At 40.5% G+C, this 19782-nt stretch overlaps 1 protein-coding gene across 4 annotated transcripts in view; it reads right to left on the bottom strand.

Moving 5' to 3' along the window:
- Positions 1-19782, bottom strand: part of LOC111973416 (collagen alpha-1(XVIII) chain) — a 164533-nt gene that overhangs the window by 68579 nt on the left and 76172 nt on the right. The window lies entirely within an intron of this gene.

Below are 19782 nucleotides of genomic sequence, written 5' to 3'. Positions count from 1 at the left end.
AATGTATGATTCAGTTCGAGCAGATGCACAAGTACTGAAAACACTTCCTAAGAGCATTGAGGCCTTATCAAACAGATTCTAGTTCCGTACATGTGAGTACAGATGTAAAGTCTAAACCGTATGCTTATGACCCATTACGACACAGAATTAGGATTTCTGTGGATCACAAGCTCATCACAAATAAATATAAGGCTAAGCGCAAATCAGCATGTAGTTTTATAAATAGTAAAACAATTGTGCACTGCATAATCTACATGAGGATCAATTCTAAGAATGAATACATAAAAAAACATCTCAAAATTCCATTAATTTCTGAATTGAATGAAAATAATGAATGAATTTATCTAATGAAATTCCTGACTTCTCCCAAAACCTTCAGCACACACACCAGTTGCCCTTTATTTCATTACATCTGTTAAATGTCATCACGTCAGGGCAAAATAAGTCCTACAGCTAGGTTCCCCAAATATCTGCGCTCCCTCTTCAGTCACCCCGGGTGACTCTGGACTGGGTTCAGTACATATATTTTTGGGAAATAAACAGAGAACACAAATATCTTGTGATTCGTAGCGACTTAATGTTCTATCACATGCTGATCATCAAATAATCTTGCTCAAGTAGTCAATTTCATCATAATTCTAATTCAAAATATAAAACAATATATGTCTATAAATATTGAACATTATGGGATACAAAAATCCTCTGTCAAGGCTAAAGAGACTTCAAATGGGAAGTTAAGTGTTTTCTGACGCATGTATTTGTTTTCTAACGCATTCACGTGTTTCACAAAGCCAGTCATGCTATGTGTCGTGGTGCCAAGAAGGCCATTTACTGTGCGATGATTGACAACTGAACAGCAAGTGTTGACTCATTTATAAAAGGTGTCTAACTGACTGAATAAAGTCGATCTCCTACATCCCTTTGCCATTCATAAATCATGGCTTGCCAGACAGTGACGCTAAAGTGAGTTACCAGTCAGTGAGCGTAGCCTAGCGAATCACATCGGCTAGCTGTTCATTTGGCTTCCTAACAATTTGCATAGGCTTCTGTCAGGCCTAGGTTTTTTGGCCGATTATCTGCAGATAAATTATTTAAACATTCTATGAAGAAGGTGAATCATCACTGCAGGAACAATTGGTAGTGGAGGGCCTAACTGTGGTCCAAATATTATAGGTTTGGACCCTCCTGGAATCCAGGCATTAAAACGGAATTCAACAATAGGCTATGCAAAGAATGTATTGACCGTAGTAGGGAATCAACTAAATGTATTGAAAATGAATTAACTTGCCCAAATTTATCATAAGACATGACCAGAATGCATCAGTGATTCCTACTTTCTGAAGAGGCAGGAAAAACGCATGTCTGTGTGCAGTGCGCACCTCTACCACTTTGTGTAGCTGTTAGCGTCTTCTGGTAGATGGAAAGGCTTTCCCAAAAACCGTCTCAATTAAATGTTGTTAACTACAAAGTAGCCTATGCTCACCTGGCAGAATTAGATAATGAATATTTTCATCAATCCAGTGGGTATTTGTTTAGCAAACTCTACCATCACGTGCGCAACAAAAACGCCACTAAACAACAGCCTCTTGCTAGGTGCACACTTGAATGAAAGGTACACCCAAAAATCTAAAATTCTCAGATATTTCACAGAACTCAAAAATGGTCTCCTGATGTGGTTTAAGTGTTGTTGTTGACTTAGAACACTCAATTTTGTGATTTTCCTATTTAAAAAGCTTGATTTTGAGAGCGAAAAACCTGAAAAAAATGGGGAAACTGAATCTTAGGCGAAGAAAAATACTTTAAATGATCTTTCAAGATAATGTGGCCTATTTACTTCATTTTTAATACAATACTTAAATTGAAGAACAAACATTGTGGCAATTCCTATATTGCAGTCAAATTGTAAATGAGACTAATTTCAAGAGAAGACAGGTTACATGTTAAAAAGGTTTAATGTTCTCTTACTTAGAAAATAGTCCTGATCATATAGGCCTAGACAATGTCCAAAACAACTAACAATACACATTTTCAGTCATTTAAAATTGGCTACTCTATGCACTTGTGTAAAACACTGCTCTATGTTCTAGTTGTACCCACAGTCCTGGCCATCTGCAGATGGGTTCTTATCATCATCCCGAAAATGACCTTTGCTGTTCAGGATACTGACAAACTGGTGGATGTGCCTATTAAACAATGTAGAATCAATCAATCAGTCAATAAAGACAAAACGTATTGCAACAATGAGAAACGGAACAGCTTTTTACCGGGTTTATGAAGTGTGATGGAAAGGTTTTTCCCTCTCAAACGTAAAGCTAAAGGAATGCCTTTGCTGATGTCAGTGAACGCACCGGTATTGTGTCGTCTAAAGGACAGTGAGTCATTCGAAATTATTGAAACACATTGGACTGTGTGCAGGGGTTCAAGATTAGCATTTTAACTAGGATCGCCATTCAACCCCCCCCAAAATTAGCCTTTGTCGTCCATTGACAGTTTAAAAAGACTTGGCCAATCAGGCAGTGAATAGGACAGCTTCTGAAAAGGTCCTGCTGGGGTTTATGGTCCCAGCTTGTCTTGTCCCCTACATTTATTGACCACGAGCTTGAATGCCGCACATTTCTGTTTTCCCACCACTTTGAGACATTAAAACATACATTCTGCTGAAGCGCCGCCACTTCACATAATATATACCGCGAACACTACAGCAGAAGTAAACTCCTTCCTCCGCTTCTCTTTTGTCCTCGTGAGGCTACACATATGTTGAGTTTACTGGGGAAGCTGTGAAGTGCTGGGAAAGCTGCGAAGCCAGTAGACCATTGAGTGAATTTGTTTATGGGTCGGTTAGTAAATAATGTTATGTACGTCAACTACTACCTAATTGTGTTCATGAGTCTGTTATTAAATGTGTATGTTTACTGCTTTGCATTAAATCATGTATGGCTACAAATATTGTATATAGGCAACATTTATTCATATTTGCAGAATATTGTATGTATAATCTACAGAAATTGGTTCAGTTATGGCCTGAATATTGTATATAAATTCATGAATATGGTTATATAAAGGCTGAAGGCTAAAAACAGCCAATACCTAGTTTCCAGTATGTATTTTTGTTTTAAAGAAAGTATTTTCATTTTATCTTGTTTTTACACCACCCATTAACATCAATCATTCACTATGAAACAGATTTATGATCGAAAAAGCTTAGCAAAACAAAAAATGGTGGCAAAAATAAGTAGGCCTAAAATATTTTTCCCAAATATCAAAAAAAAGAAACAAGAGTAGGCTACATGACAATGCAGTGCCATTAAAAGCTCAGAACAAATCATCCAAGAATGTGCTTGTTCTGGTCTCATAAGGATTGTGGAGTCATTAAAAGGGTTGCAAGTGTCCAAGTAGGCTATGTGCTCATTTTTCTCAGATGTATTTTGGCTTATTCACAAATGCAACTTGAAAGTGTAGGATACGCTTTTCAGGTAAGACTCAGTCCATTCAGTCCTGAGCTGTGTTCGAATACCCATACTAACATACTGTATACTACATTTTAGTATGGCTCTGACCGTACACTGGAAGCTCAGGCCGAGGAGTAGGGTTGATTTGAGCGTTCTGACCTTACAGCGGCAGTCAAGCACCCAAGCTAATGTTGACTAGCTTGCTAGCTACTTCCAGACATAAATGAGACCACTCTGACCATTTTACTCACCCTAGCAGAGCTGGTTAGGCAGTTTTCATGTTATCCAGACCGTTGGTGACTGTAACTGTGCTGCTGGCAACAATTTATGATGCTTTTTTACGTTTACTGACGTTTACTGAGGCCATGTTCAACGGGTGTTGAGTGCTCGTGAATTCATTATTCTGCGCGTTGGTACACTCAGACGAGAGTGCTCTGAAATCAGAGTAGATATCCAGAGCGAATTTACGAAAGCCCCCGAATGTCCATTGAGAACGCACAACGACTTCACCATTTAGCTAAGAATGACAAGAATAATCAAGTCAATAAACATTGGGTAGTTAGATAGCCTATAGTTAATATACAGGAAAGTTTGATGTATAAGTAGCCAACCAACGTCAGGTAGCTAGCTAACATACCGCTATGCTATGTGGTTCGTAAGGACAGTGTGGCTAACAAATTGTAAGGTAACTTACTTGAAATGTCATTACTTTATTACATTGCTCAACATTTTCTTAACATTTGACATAAAGCAATGAATTTGTATTCGCTCTCGTTGTACTTTGGCTGCATATTTTCCACCATTTTCTTAAAATCAGAAAACAATGAAGAGCCACGCCCATTTCCTAAAGCATTACATTATGGGCCCTAAAGTATGGAAATAGTGTCCTCTGTGTGTATAATTCATATTTTGCCAAATTTAGTACGACATCTGGGAACTTTTGGCATACTAACTATATCCATACTATGACCAATAAGGATACTATATACTCAATTCAAGTCACAAATAGTAAGGTTAGTGCGGTTAGCATGAGTATTCGAACACAGCTCTGGTGTAGGCTACTTCTGAACCAGTGACAACAGATCCTTCTGTTACTTGTGGTCGGCGTCGAATGCCAGCAAGTTGCTTCTCCATTCTCATGTCACCTCTTTGCTACTGTCGTGTACATTTCAGAGTTATAAAAAAGGGGCTTTTTTCAGGGAACTAGTAATGGGTTATCAACTTATAGCTGGTCTGCAGCAATGGAAGTAAATTAAGCCTTGAAAGTTGATGCTAACAATTCCTACAGGTATCCTAACTTTTGTTGATTACTTACAAACCCTCTATTTATATAAAAGCAGTGTTGGAAAAGACTGTTACTACACCCTCTTAAGCATTATTTGAACAGTATTGTACTACAGGAAGTAGTATATTGCTATCATAATGGCCAGAAAAAGGCAATTAACAAAAGACAGAGCATTATAACCATTAAAAGTGTAGGTCTTTCCTTTAAAGAAATTGCAAAGAACGCCAAGGTGTCAGTGAGTAGTTTCCTACACCATCAAAAGGCACTTGGAAACTGGAGGAAACAAAGCCAAAGCCACAACAGAATCAGAAGACAAGTTTCTGAGAGTCAACAGCTTACGTGATAGGCAGCTCACAGGGCACCAGCGTCAAGCACAGCTTAACACTGGTCGAAGTAAGCAAGTCTCAGTTTCAACAGTGAAGAGAAAACTTCGGGATGCAGGTTTGACGGGTCAAGTGGTAGTAAGAAAGCCATTGCTAAGATGGCAAAATAAGAAAAATAGGCTTGCCTGGGCCATGAAGAACCACCAGTGGACTACTGAAGAGTGGAAGAAAGTCTTACGGACTGATGAAAATTTGAAATCTTCAGTTCATCACGTAGGGTTTTTGTACGCCGTTGAGTAGGCGAAAGGGTGGTTCCTCAGTGTGACACCAAACATGGAGGAAGCGTGATGGTCTGGGGCTCTATTGCTGGATCCAGAGTGAGTGGCACCCTGAACCAAAATGGCTACCACAGCATTTTGCAGCGCAATGCAAGACCCTCTGGTGTACGCCTAGTTGGTCAGGGGTTCATCCTAAAGCAAGATAATGACCCAAAGCATACCTCCAGGCAATGTCAGAACTACCTTAGAAGAAAAGAACAAGACCATAGGCTTTAAATCAATGATTGGCCAGCACAGTCTCCAGACTGAAACCCCATGGAGCTGGTTTGGGATGAACTGGGCAGAAGGGTGAAAGCAAAGCAACCTACAGTTCCTTGTGAAAATATTCACCCCCTTGACATATTTTATATTTTGTTGCCTTACAACCTGGAATTAAAATAGATTTTTTGGGGCTTTATATAATTTGATTTACACAACATGCCTACCACTTTGAAGATGCAAAATATTTTTTATTGTGAAACAAACAAGAAATAAGACCAAAAAACTGAAAAATTTAGGGTGCATAACTATTCACCCCCTCAAAGTCAATACTTTGTAGGATGTCTCTATAAGCTTGGCACATCTAGCCACTGGGATTTTTGCACATTTTTCAAGGCAAAACTGTTCCAGCTCCTTCAAGTTGGATGGGTTCTGCTGGTGTACAGCAATCTTTAAGTCATACCACATTCTCAATTGGATTGAGGTCTGGGCTTTGACTAGGACATTCCAAGACATTTAAATGTTTCCCGTTAAACCCCTCCAGTGTTGCTTTAGCAGTATGCTTAGGGTTATTGTCCTGCTGGAAGGTGAACCTCCGTCCCAGTCTCAAATCTCTGGAAGACTGAAACAGGTTTCCCTCAAGAATTTCCCTGTATTTAGCGCCATCCATCATTCCTTAAATTCTGACCAGTTTCCCAGTCCCTGCCGATGAAAAACATCCCCACAGCATGATGCTGACACCACCATGCTTCACTGTGGGGATGGTGTTCTCGGTGGTGATGAAAGGTGTTAGAGGTTTGTGCCAGACATAGCGTTTTTGCTACATTTTTGTCTCATCTGACCAGAGGACAGTCTTCCATATGTTTAGGGAGTCTCCCACATGCCTTTTGGCGAACACCAAACCTGTTTGCTTATTTTTTTCTTTAAGCAATTACTTTTTCTCTGGCCACTCTTCCATAAAGCCCTGCTCTGTGGAGTGTATGGCTTAAAGTGGTCCTATGGACAGATACTCAAATCTCCGCTGTGAAGCTTTGCAGCTCCTTCAGGGTTATCTTTGGTCTCTTTGTTGCCTCTCTGATTAATGCCCTCCTTGCCTGGTCAGTGAGTTTTGGTGGGCAGCCCTCTCTTGGCAGGTTTGTGGTGCCATATTCTTTCAATTATTTAATAATGGATTTAATGGTGCTCTGTGGGACGTTTTGGATATTTATTTTTTTATAACCCAACCCTGATTTGTACTTCTCCACAACTTTGTCCCTGAACTGTTTGGAGAGCTCCTTGGTCTTCATGGTGCTGCTTGCTTGGTGGTGCCCTGTGCTTAGTGGTGTTGCAGACTCTGGGGCCTTTCAGAACAGGTTTATATATACTGAGATCATGTGACACTTAGATTGCACACAGGTGGACATTAATTAATTATGTGACTTCTGAAGGTCATTGGTTGCACTAGATCATAATTAGGGGCTTCATAGCAAAGGGAGTGAATACATATGCACGCACCACTTTTCTGTCTATTTTGTAGAATTTTTTGAAACAAGTCATTTTTTTCCATTTCACTTCACAAATTTGGACTATTTTGTGTATGTCCATTACATGAAATCCAAATAAAATACATTTAAATTGCAGGTTGTAATGCAACAACATAGGAAAAACGCCAAGAGGGGTGAATACTTTTGCAAGGCACTGTACAAGTGCAACACATTTGTGGGAACTTCAGCAACAAGTGTTGGGTAGAACTTTCGAAACAATATGTAATTTCCATTGTAGAAAGAATGCCATGAGTGTGTTCGGCTGTTATGTCTGCAATGGGTAGCTACTTTGATGAGTCAAAAATGTAGATAACTTTTTGTTTAAAAAACGATTCCATGATTTTTTGTCTCCAATTGTTTATTTTTCCCATGCTTTAATTTCAGAGTACATTAATCAATTAAACTGTTCTAAAACTTTTGACCGGTAGTGCATGTCAGGAGCTCCTCCAGAACATGTTCCTGGGTGCTGAAAGAACCGGGTATCCAGGATAACTTGGAGAGAATCCAATCAGTGAGCATGATGAGACCTCAGCATTCGAAAGCATCATATTCGGTGCACTTCCAGAAGGACTTATTTGCTATCTGTCGTTCCCGTCTTTTGTTAAAACATGTAGCTAGCTAGCTAGTTAGCTAAACAATGGACCAATCACAACTCATGATGTTACTACGGTACCGCTTGCCGTGTGGTTCTCTACTGTAAGTCGCTCTGGATAAGAGCGTCTGCTCTTGGCCGGTAGGGATATCCTTGTCTCAGTATGTAAAAATGTAATAAAATGTATGCACTCTACTGTATGTCGCTCTGGATAAGAGCGTCTGCTAAATGACTAAAATGTAAATGTACTACCCTGCATGAATCTGCAGGTAACTAACCAACCAGGTTCTATGGCTATAACTAGTCAACAAATTTGTCTGAGATACACGGAATAAGATCATACACTTAACGTTAGCTAGCTAACAGTACACTTGAATGAAACTACTTTGTCAAAATTAGAAACGTGTAATATCTGAAAATCTTACCAGTATACATCATGTTTGGACGTGTTAGCTCTCATACTTAGCTATCATACTCGAATTCCACTGATTTCAAAACTCGGTCCTCCAGAAAGTGGAGAGCATACACATAACATTAGCTAGCAAGTCAGCCAGGAAACGTTAGCTAGCTAACAGTACATTTTAACTTGACATTAGGTTTATGCAATTTTACTATGCGAAACATTAAAAAAAAAGCTGCATTCGACACAATTACCTAAACATACTGACCGGCTCCAATAGACTGACGCGTGCTAGATGGTAGAACAATCCAAACTCATCTCTCAGCATGTCCAGCCCACTCATTATCTCAGCCAATCATGGCTAGCGGAAGGTTGCTCACTTTTTCTGTGGCTAAACCAACTAGGTGTGTAATTTAACAATTTTATTCGTATTTACAGATGTCATACAAGTTTGACATTAAGGCACATGAAAGTTCACATGTTCGAGTAGGCATATCTGCCATTTTGATAAAAAAAATACATTTTAGCGCCTAGTTTCCTGAATGGGGTCACATTTAAACATGTTAACCCCCACAAGACTGCCGGCCCAGACGGCATCCCTAGCTGCGTCCTCAGAGCATGTGCAGACCAGTTGGCTGGTGTGTTTTATTAGTCACATGCGCCGAATACAACAGGTGTAGACCTTACAGTGAAATGCTTACTTACAAGCCCCTAACCAACAGTGCAGTTTCAAAAAAATATGGATAAGAATAAGAGATAAAAGTAATTAAAGAGCAGCAGTAAAAAATAACATATAAAGGGGGGTGCCGGTACAGAGTCAATGTGCGGGGGCACCGGTTAGTTGAGGTAGTATGTACATAGATTTAATTAAAGTGACTATGCATAGACGACAACAGAGACTGGCAGTGGTGTGGAGGGGGGCAATGCAAATAGTCTGGGAAGCCATTTGACTAGATGTTCAGGAGTCTTATGGCTTGGGGGTAGAAGCTGTTAAGAAGCCTCTTGGACCTAGACTTGGCGCTCCGGTACCGCTTGCCGTGTGGTAGCAGAGAGAACAGTCTATGACTAGGGTGGCTGGAGTCTTTGACAATTTTTAGGGCCTTCCTCTGACACCAATCTCTTCCTATCCCAGTCTGCGGTCCCCACATGCTTCAAGATGGCCACCATTGTTCCTGTACCCAAGAATGCAAAGGTAACTGAACTAAATGACTATCACTTCTGTGATCATTAAGTGCTTTGAGAGACTAGTCCAGGATCATATCACCTCCACCTTACCTGTCACCCTAGACCCACTTCATATTTGCTTACCGCACCAATAGGTCCACAGATGATGCAATCGTCATCACACTGCCCTATCAAGGTTCTTTCAGGGAAAATCCCAGAACTCCTGAAGATAAGTAGGGAGACGAAGGGAAGTGACAGTTTGGGATTTGAAGTCAGGACGCAACCCCGTATCTGGTGGCCAGTTCGATTCCAAAACTCTCCATGGGAAAATGGGAAACATCTGGCGGATCGGGAATGTCATCATTGGTGAACTTTGGAGTCGCTCTGGCTATGCTTCGTCACCAATCACTACATCCCTTGGGGCGCCTGATAACTGCAATAATGCCTTTCACATCACAACACGCTGTTACGTTGTCTAGACCTGTTCTTATGGGGGTCAAAGATCAACAGTGGACACATGGAAACCCCATGGTTGCAAAATCAAATTACCTGATGTTTTCAAAGCATATGTTCTCTATAAGGTTATATAATGTTTAATAACTCAATTAAACAACAAATTACATTTGGAGGCAAACAAGGACTGTTTGTATGTTACTTTGGACTTTCTGCATTAGACATGACTATGGGTTTGGCGTTAATTTCCTGCTTTCCATGCCTTTGTTCAAACCATGTTATTCAGTGTTAATAAGGGGTACACCATGAAGTTGTGAGGTCAATTTGATGTCAAGTATTGAACAGCATAATACTTGTTGTGCCAGGCCATGGGATAATTTAGGTCAACCTCACACTAAGCATCAGATTCTGTTCAGCAGTGACTGTTGACGATATCTTAATGAATTCAATTTTAGATACTGTATGCATCAGATGAGACAGACAATGATTCATGCCATAGTGTTCTAAATTTGTACGAAAAGTAAAGACGTGCACTTATAGTTAAGTATTGTTTCTTTATTCCATGTAATGCATTCTCAGTGAATTTGGAGATGTTTATTTTTTTTCCTATTCAGAGAAATTAGTAATTTATGTTGTTAGGTTTATGTCCCATCCAACATCCTGATAATACCATGTTTCCATGTGTCCAATAACTCCATTCCATCTCACATTGCTCAAATAAACCGCAAACCTGGTTTAAAAAAACAGATAAAGCAACACCTCACGGCTCAATGACTCTCCCCTATTTGACCTAGATAGTTTGTATGTATTGATATGTAGGCTGTGTGTGCTTTTAAAAATAATATTAACGTTCCGTATTATGTCATGTTTCATGTGGACCCCAGGAAGAGTAGCTGCTGCTTTTGCAACAGCTAATGGAGATCCTAATAAAATACAATATACACAAATACCAGGTTCTGACCAATAGATGGTGTGGTTCCTGCTATTAAGTGATAAAAAAAAAAAAAAGGTTATTGGTTATAATATATTGGTTTCCTTATCCTATAAGCAGTCTATGGACAAGGTATGACATCAACCCATGCTTTGGTTGTGTTTCTATGGCCACTGTGTCAAATACTAACTTTTTTGCATTTGTGGCACAAATTCAAAAACACAATACATTTCAGACACTTTAGAAGGATTTAAACATGAAGCGTGAAAATGACAATATATGTACGACTTTGTAATTTGCGTGAAATACTCCTTTAAAATACTCTCAACTTTTTCACCTAATTGCAGGAACAGCACCATATAGTGGTCAGGATGTAGGATGGGACTTAAAGTTTTTTTTTTTTTAGTTTTTTTTTAATGACTAACTTCTCTGAACAGGGGAAAAAACATCACCAAATCCACTGGGAATACATTACATAGAATTTAGACAATACACCGAGCTGCAGCTCCATACTACTTGTCAGACACCGAGAACTGTTACTATATACTTGTTGTTGGGGTGGGATTGTCATGGGTTGTGGAGGGTCCATGGGTGGATTTTGACCATTCCATTCGATTCCTCATGTCTAATTCACTGTTAGAAAAAGGTTTGGTCCAAATCGGATGTTAGGTACTATATTTATTTAACATTATATGAATCCTATCATTTCTCAGAGATCAAATTCTATTTCAAAACATTATTTTGCAGGAATGCTAATCTTATCTGTTGCTAACATAAATTATTTCAGAACAATCTGAGATGGTGGGTGTCAAAATCCTCTTTCTTGTCAATTTAAAGTGGAACGACCCCTGTGCTACACGCGGAGAAAGGACATTTAACCATCTTCTTGGGTATGACGCTACACACTTGGCACACCTGTATTTGGGGAGTTTCTCCCATTCTTCTGTGCAGATCCTATCAAGTTATGTCAGGTTGGATGGGGAGCATTGCTGCACAGTTATTTTCTGGTCTCTCCAGTCCGGGCTCTGGCTGGGCCACTCATTCCCACAGCATGATTCTGCCACCACCATGCTTCACCGTAGGGACGGTGCCAGGTTTCCTCCAGACGTGATGCATGGAATTCAGGCCAAACAGTTCAATCTTGGTTTCATCAGACCAGATAATCTTGTTTCTCATGGTCTAAGAGTTTTTAGGTGCCTTTTGGAAAACCCCAAGCGGGTTGTCATGTGCCTTTTACTGAGGAGTGGCTTCCGTCTGGCTACTCTACCGTAAAGGCCTGATTGGTAGAGTGATACAGAGATGGTTGCCCTTCTGGAAGGTTCTGCCATCTTCACAGAGGAACTCTGGAGCTCTGTCAGAGTGACCATCGGGTTCTTGGTCACCTCTCTGACCAAAGCCCTTCAACGTTTACTCAGTTTGGCCCGGGCGGCCAGCTCTAGGAAGAGTTTGTGGTTCCAAACTTCTTCCATTTGAGAATAATGGAGGCCACTGTGTTGTTGGGAACCTTCAATGCTGCAAAAATGATTTTGTACCCTTCCACAGATCTGTGCCTCGACACAATCCTGTCTCTGAGCTCTACGGACAATTCCTTCGACCTTATGGCTTGGTTTTTGTTCTGACATACACTGTCAACTGTGGGACCTTATATAGACAGGTGTGTGCCTTTCCAAATCATGTGCAATCAATTGAATTTACCACAGGTGGACTCCAATCAAGTTGCAGAAACATCTCAAGGATGATCAATGGAAACAGGATGCACCTGAGCTCAATTTCTAGTCTCATAGCAAAGGGTCTGAATACTTATGTACATAAGATATCTTTTTTATTTTGAATACCTTGCAAACATTTCTAAAAACCTTTTTTCGCTTTGTCATTATGGGGTATTGTGTGTAGATTGTTGAGGATAAAAAATAAAATAAAATGTTTAAATCATTTTTAGAATAAGGCTGTAACGCAGGGGTGTCAAAGTCAAATGGACGGAGGGCCAAATAAAAAATTTAGCTACAAGCCGAGGGCCGGACTGTTCGAATGTTCATTGAAAATTTTTTAAATGACGCATATAGTCTAGTGAACCTAATTGAACCTACTGAAAACCTAACAAATATATTCCAATATGATCAGATAAATAAAGCAATATTTTCTTATGGCTCTGTCAGTAATCTTTAATTTTCAACAGACACAAAAGACAAATTTCCTTTATATAAAAATCCCCATAACATGAACATTAAATGAAAGAAACCGGTATTCAAGGCACCATCAGTAGCCTATATTTTCTATTTTACGCAAAAGTGGGCTAAATTTACTTCAAAGAAAAAAACATATATAGCAATTTTCTATCATCCACTCAACTGAAATATTTTTAAAATAATATATTGGATTGACATACAATAAATAAGTGCAAAAATCTTATTAATTCAAAACAACACTTTGGTTTAAGGAGAAGTAACATGCAGTGAAAACAAAATATTAACTTTAAACTTTTTAAACTTGAACTGAGTAAAAACTGCTAAATATGTGATTGCACCAGGTAATGTTCACTTGTTTGAGGGTTGAAGGGTGATATTGGTGGTGTCCCCATCTTTTCCACAAGTTCGATCAGTGTTCGCGCTGGAAGACTCGAGCTGAGGAAATCCTCAGAATTGGAGTGGAGGTGTTCAGCAGTAAGTCTGCTTCTGTGTGATGTTTGCTTCAAGGTTCATATCATATGAAAACAGTTGTTCACAACAAGGTATGTGCTGCCAAACATAGACAACGTTTGAGCAGCCTGGATGCGCAGCTGGGGGCATTGGTGTCGGGGAGCGAAACGGGCCGAAATCCGCACACCTCACTGCCGCATATTTTGCCCTCAGTGGCATCATTGCATTGGGGTTCACAACTCCATTTGAGGTTTTGGTGGTGAGCTTTCCACGTCAAACCAGCCAAATGGGTTACCGAGAGTTCCAACCTGCTTTTTTTGGTGGCTTCAAAGTCAGCAATCGGGCGTCGAAAGTCAGCGGCCAAGCATACCTATTTTAATGCAGCAACTGTGGCTCGGGAACGCACTGGTAGAGAGCTTTTTCTCTTCATGGTCTGGTCAGCTTGGGAAAAGTGGCTCAAATTTTTCTTTCCTGCATTCTGCGTCTCCCACAGAGTCAGTTTGGGTTTTAAATGCCTTCAACTGTACTGTAGACTATCAGAGATGAGCATGATCCCGACCCTGCAGCTGCAAGTTCATTGCATTCAGATGACTCGTAATGTCACACAGAAAAGCCATTTCACACCAGAAACATTTCGTCTCGGAGTTGTGTTGTGTCTTTCCCTTTTGCTGTCCAAGAACAGACAAATCTCCTCACGAAGCTCGAAACATCTTTGAAGCACCTTTCCCTGGGCTTAGCCATCGCACCTCTGTGTGATAAGGCAAATCACCATGCTCCCGTTTCTAACTCCGTCAGAAATGCCTTGAACTGGCGGGTGATTCAAACCTTTGGCTCTGATAAAGTTAACTGTGCGCGTGATGATGCTCATTACATGCTCCATTTTCAAGGCTTTACCGCACAAACGCTTCCTGGTGTATGATACAATGATAAGCTGTCAGCTCACCTGTCGCGTTTCCTCTTGCATCTTTTCCCGTATCTTCGCCACCAGTCCGCTCCTGTGTCCACACATCGCAGTGCTCCGTCGGTTGTCAAACCCACGAGTTTTTCCCAAGGCAGCTCCATCTCATTTACACATCTTGACACCTCTTCATACAAATCATGCCCGCGTAGTTGTGCCATGCATAGGACGTAAAGCCAAAAACTCCTCTGTCACGCTTAGGCTGGAGTCCACTCCGCGGATTGAAAATTGACAACTGGGCAATGTCAGAAATGTCGGTGCTCTCATCCACAGCCAAGGAATATGCAATGAAATCTTTTCCCTTTTTCACAAGCTGCTCTTTTAGATTGATGGACAACTGGTCTACTCTCTCGGCAATGGGTGTTTTCTGCTCAGACTCACATTTAAAAGAGTTGCCTTTTTTCTGGGCAAACTTCGTCACAAACTTTAATCATGCAGTTTTTGATGAAATCCCCCTCCGTAAATGGCCCGGGCTGATTTAGCGATCTCTTCTGCCAAAATAAAACTGGCTTGACAGCAGCCTGGCCTTTGATTTGGCTTTTTTGAACAGAGCCTGTCGAGATTTGAGCCTCGTTTTAATTCCTCTGCCTTTTGTAGCCTTTGTTCCATGTCATATTCTTGTTTTTGTCCGCGTGTTTCGTTTCATAATGTCGTCTCAGATTATACTCTTCAGTACCGCCACACTTTCTCCACACAGAAGACACACAGGTTTTCCAGCTACCTCCGTGAACATATACTCCGACTCCACCTTGTTTGAAACCCCCGGTTCTCAGTGTCCCACTTCCGTTTTGCCATTTTTGATGGGTATCTGAAAGTTAATTTTACTGTGATGCTGACGACTGCTGTGCCAATAAATATTGAAATGAAGCAGCCTACTGCTCGGTGCGTCACCGTTGCATTGTGGGAAGGTAGTATTGGTGCGTGTAAAAGATCTGCGGGCTGCCGGCTTGCTGCGGTCTGCGGGCCGGTTCTAATAATAAACAAGAATCATCCCAGGGGCCGTAAAAAACCTTCTCGCGGGCCGGATGTGGCCCGCGGGCCTTGACTCTGACATATGTGCTGTAACGTAACAAAATGTGAAAAAAGTCAAGAGGTCTGAATACTTTCCGAAGGCACTGTATAGACAGAACACTGGTCACTTTAACAATGTCTACATACAGTTTTACCCGCTTTTACCCAATTCTCTTCATAGCTCATCCTAAATAGCTACTACTGTAAAAACCTTTTCTATTCATATACTGTCTCTACACACCATTTATACACCGAGTTTACAAAACATTAGGAGCTATTTCCATGACAGTGTGATCAGGTGAATCCGGGTGAAAGCTACGATCCCTTATTGATGTCACCTGTTAAATCCACTTCAATTAGTGTAGATGAAGGGGAGGAGACCGGTTAAAGGAGTTTTAAGCCTTGAGACAATTGAAACATACATTGTGTATGTGTGCCATTCAGAGGGTGAATGAACAAGACAAAATATGTAAGTGCGTTTGAATGAGGTGTGGTAGTAGGTGCCAGGAGCACCGGTTTGAGTGTGTCAAGAACTGCAATGTTGCAACACTAACCTCCTGTGTCATTTACTCTCAACAGTTTCCACCGTGTATCAAGAATTGTCCACCACCCGAAGGACTTACAGATGACTCCAATGCTTCCCACAGTTGTCAAGTTAACATGGGCCAGCATCCCTGTGGAACGCTTTTGACACCTTGTAAGTCCATGCCCCAACGAATTGAAGCTGTTCTGAGGGCAAAAGGGGGTGCAACTCAATATTAGCAAGGTGTTCCTAATGTTTTTGTACACTCGGTATATATTACATTCCGGACTCGGACATTGCTCGTTCTGATAATTCTTAATTTCCTGTTTTTTACTTTTGGATTATGTGTGTATTGTTATTGTGTTGCTAGGTATTTATTACACTGTTGGAGCTAGAACCATAAGCATTTAGCTGCACCGGCGATAACATCTGCAAATCTGTGAACGCAATAAACTTTGATTAGGTTTAGTGTGGGCAGCAGCTACGTTAAAAAAAATCCTGCACATGCGCAAAAATCTCTCTTTAGCCACGGCAAAGTGGGTCTCCAGAAAATCCAGATCGGTAGGCATGCTGATAAATATTGGGTTACCCGACCAAAGACATTACATGCTCTTAAAAATATGTTCTCCATGAGAACATTGCATCATATCAGTTTTTGCCTCTCTAGAGCAAATAAACTCATATGCAAAGTCGTAAAAAGAATACTAGCACGGAAAGTCCGACATCAAACATCTTCAAAACTCATCCTAAAATTAGGCTTCATAGAAGCTCCCCGAGGACTGAGAGGAAAAACTAAAGCCACTAGGAAGATGAGACAGGATACACTACCTCCGGCTGTGCAGTTTGCAGGTAACATGATACTGTTCAAGTACACTACCGGTAATCTCTACAGAGCAAAGCAGAAACAAACGTTAAGGCAGAATGCATTTTTTTTTTTTTAAATGGACTCTATTTGGGGATTGTTGCCGAGTCCATCTTTAACATCATCTCACACTCCAATGTTCCTAATCCTATCGACTCAGAAATGGACAACATGGGAATGTTACGCCGCGGGCCATTTGACAGGGTGTTCTTTCAATGCTTGAATAAATAGCCCTGGAAAGACCAAAATGACCAAAAGTACACTACAAAAGTATGTGGACAACCCATCAAATTTGTGGATTCAACTATTTCAGCCACACCCATTGCTGACAGGTGTATAAAATCGAGCACACGGCCATGCAATCTCCATAGACAAACATTGTCAGTAGAATTTGCTTAGCAAGTCACATTATAATACTACAAAGACATAGGCATCCTTCCTAACAAAGTTGCCGGAGAGGAAGGAAACCGCTCAGGGATTTCACCATGAGGCCAATGGTGACTTTAAAACAGTTACAGGATTTAATGGCTGTGATTGGAGAAAACTGAGGATGGATCAAAAACATTGTAGTTACTCCACAATACTAACCTAAATGACTGATTGAAAATTAGGAAACCTGTACAGAATGAAAATATTCCAAAACATGCATCCTGTTTGCAATAAGAAACTGTTTGCAATAAGGTAAAAGTGCCAAAAATGTGGCAAAGAAATGTACTTCATGTCCTGAATAAGCATCATGTTTGAGGAAATTCAACACAACACTGAGTACCACTTTCAAGCATGGTCGTGGCTGCATCATGTTATGGGTATGCTTGTCATCGGCAAGGACAAAGGAGTTTTTTAGGATAAAAAGAAACAGCATAGAGCTAAGTACAGGCAAAAGTCTAGAGGAAAACCTGGTTCAGTCTGCTTTCCAACAGACACTGGGAGACAAATAATATATAATACACTGGAGTTGCTTGCCAAGACAACATCGGATCATTCTGAGGAGCCTAGTTACAGTTGACTGTCGAGCAATGACAAACAACCAACTTGACAGAGCATGTAGAATGTTAGAAAGAATAATGTGCAAATATTGTACAATCCAGTTGGCAAAGCTCTTTGAGACTTACACAGAAGTAATCACTGCCACAGGTGATTCTAACATGTATTGACTCAGGGGTGTGAATACTTAAGAGATATTTCTGTATTTAATTTATACATTTACAAACGTTTTCACTTTGTCATTATGGGCTATTGTGTGTCGATGGGTGAGAAAAATATATTTCATCCATTTTTAATTCAGGCTGTAACAACAAAATGAGGAATAAGTCAAGGGGTATGAACACTTTCTGTAGGCACTGTACTTCTTGCAAACTGTGGAATGCCTTACCCTTAACCATAGTCACATTTATAGGGTCTTTATAGGGAAAATGTCTTGTATTTTGTTCCTTTCGAATTACGTATTCATTTAACATTTAAACATACCCACAGCACCTCCTCTCCAACATTGTAGCACAATTTATGTTTTCCATTTTCGAAAATTAGCCTGTTGAAGTATTTGAAAAGTTGTGCATAAAAAAGAAAATGCACTAATTTGACGTGAGAAACATAACCATACGCGTTTCCAAATGACTACATGGCAAAGAGAAGTAAATTGAAGCTCAATATGTGGTTTAGAGATTTTGCCACGACATGCTCGGGCCAAAAGTGAATCCTGAGCGCCCCCTCTCACTGTACTATAACAGCAGGGTGGAGTCTAATGAGATCGGAGGCTGCAAGAGAGATCAGTGATGGCTGAGAGCTGACTTAATATAATAAGCTACTATCCTGGTACACTGATGGCATAGGCTAATTATTGCACAACCCTACTTCTACCCAACTAGCAGAGGAAAAAAATGTTCAGTCAGTGTCATTCAAAACAAGTCTGTTGCTGAAAACAATGTTCCCACTTTTATATGCAGACTGAATAAGGTTTATGTTGTACAGGGAAAAAATATTTTATCTACCAGTACCATTCTTCTTTCCCTATCATGCTCAAGGCCATTGAACGACATACAGCTGGTGTCAATATGTCACCATTCTAAAATAAAGGTAAACTGTCACACAAGTATGTTCACACACAAAGTTGGGCAGGTAGCCTAGCTGTTTAGAGCGTTGGGCCAGTAAACGAAAGGTTTGAATCCCCAAGCCAGCAAGGTGAAAAAAATCTGCCACTTTGCCCTTAAGGCAGTTAACCCTCAACAACATCTGCTCCCCGGGTGCTGATGCCTTGGATGTCGATTAAGGCAGCCCCTCGCGCCTTTCTAATTCAGAGGGGTTGGCTGCGCAAGACACATTTTGATTGAATGCATTCAGTTGTGCATAAAGACCAGGTTTCCCTTTCCCTGGTTGAATGTGTAGGGCCAAACCACAAAAGCCAAAAGAATCACTTCCCATGCGCTCAATGTAACATGACAGCTTAATTTGAACATTTAGAGAGCCGAATGCACGTCTCAACTTTGGCAAGCAATTCATACAAGTAAAGTGCGATCGTTTTCAATCCAAAATTACCACGCATAAGTACTGCTTGTAAAATGTTCTATCAATATTCCAATGATTTATGCCATGAATACACATAAGTGACAGCTTGTTGGTGTAAAGATTGCATGCCAAGAGAGAATGTATAGAACGTACAGTGCATTTCAGAGTGTCGCTCCCTCCTTTAAGTGCACTTGAAACAAATGGCTGCTCTATAAATACTCCCTTTAAGTTTGGGAGGGACAAATCATATGACATGGAATGAAACTGCGACCTTCAGCAATTTACTCAGGTTTAATTGAATAATCTAAAACTAGGTGTGCCTAAAACATGTCCCCCTTTGACATTTAAGTCGCTCTACCTTAAAAGCAGTCTCTGTATCTTGCACCTTAACTAAATGACATTATTGTATGTTAAAGGATCCTTAGAGTCCACCTCTAGCTCTCCAGAAAATCTAACTTTCCTGTCCGACTGGTTACGCAGTGTGTGAAATATTGATACGGTGTGTTTTTTATACTTTCTGATATATTTTAGTTATCAGTCACATGCCAACCGGAAGACTTGGACATAAATTGACATGCAACAGGTTCAGGCCGCACCTGGAAACCACCAGTGTCATGTTTGTTTAGTCTATGTT

The sequence above is a fragment of the Salvelinus sp. IW2-2015 genome, linkage group LG2 (assembly GCF_002910315.2).
Source record: "Salvelinus sp. IW2-2015 linkage group LG2, ASM291031v2, whole genome shotgun sequence".
Lineage (NCBI taxonomy): Eukaryota > Metazoa > Chordata > Actinopteri > Salmoniformes > Salmonidae > Salvelinus > Salvelinus sp. IW2-2015.
This window is presented reverse-complemented; position numbering and strand designations above follow the sequence as displayed.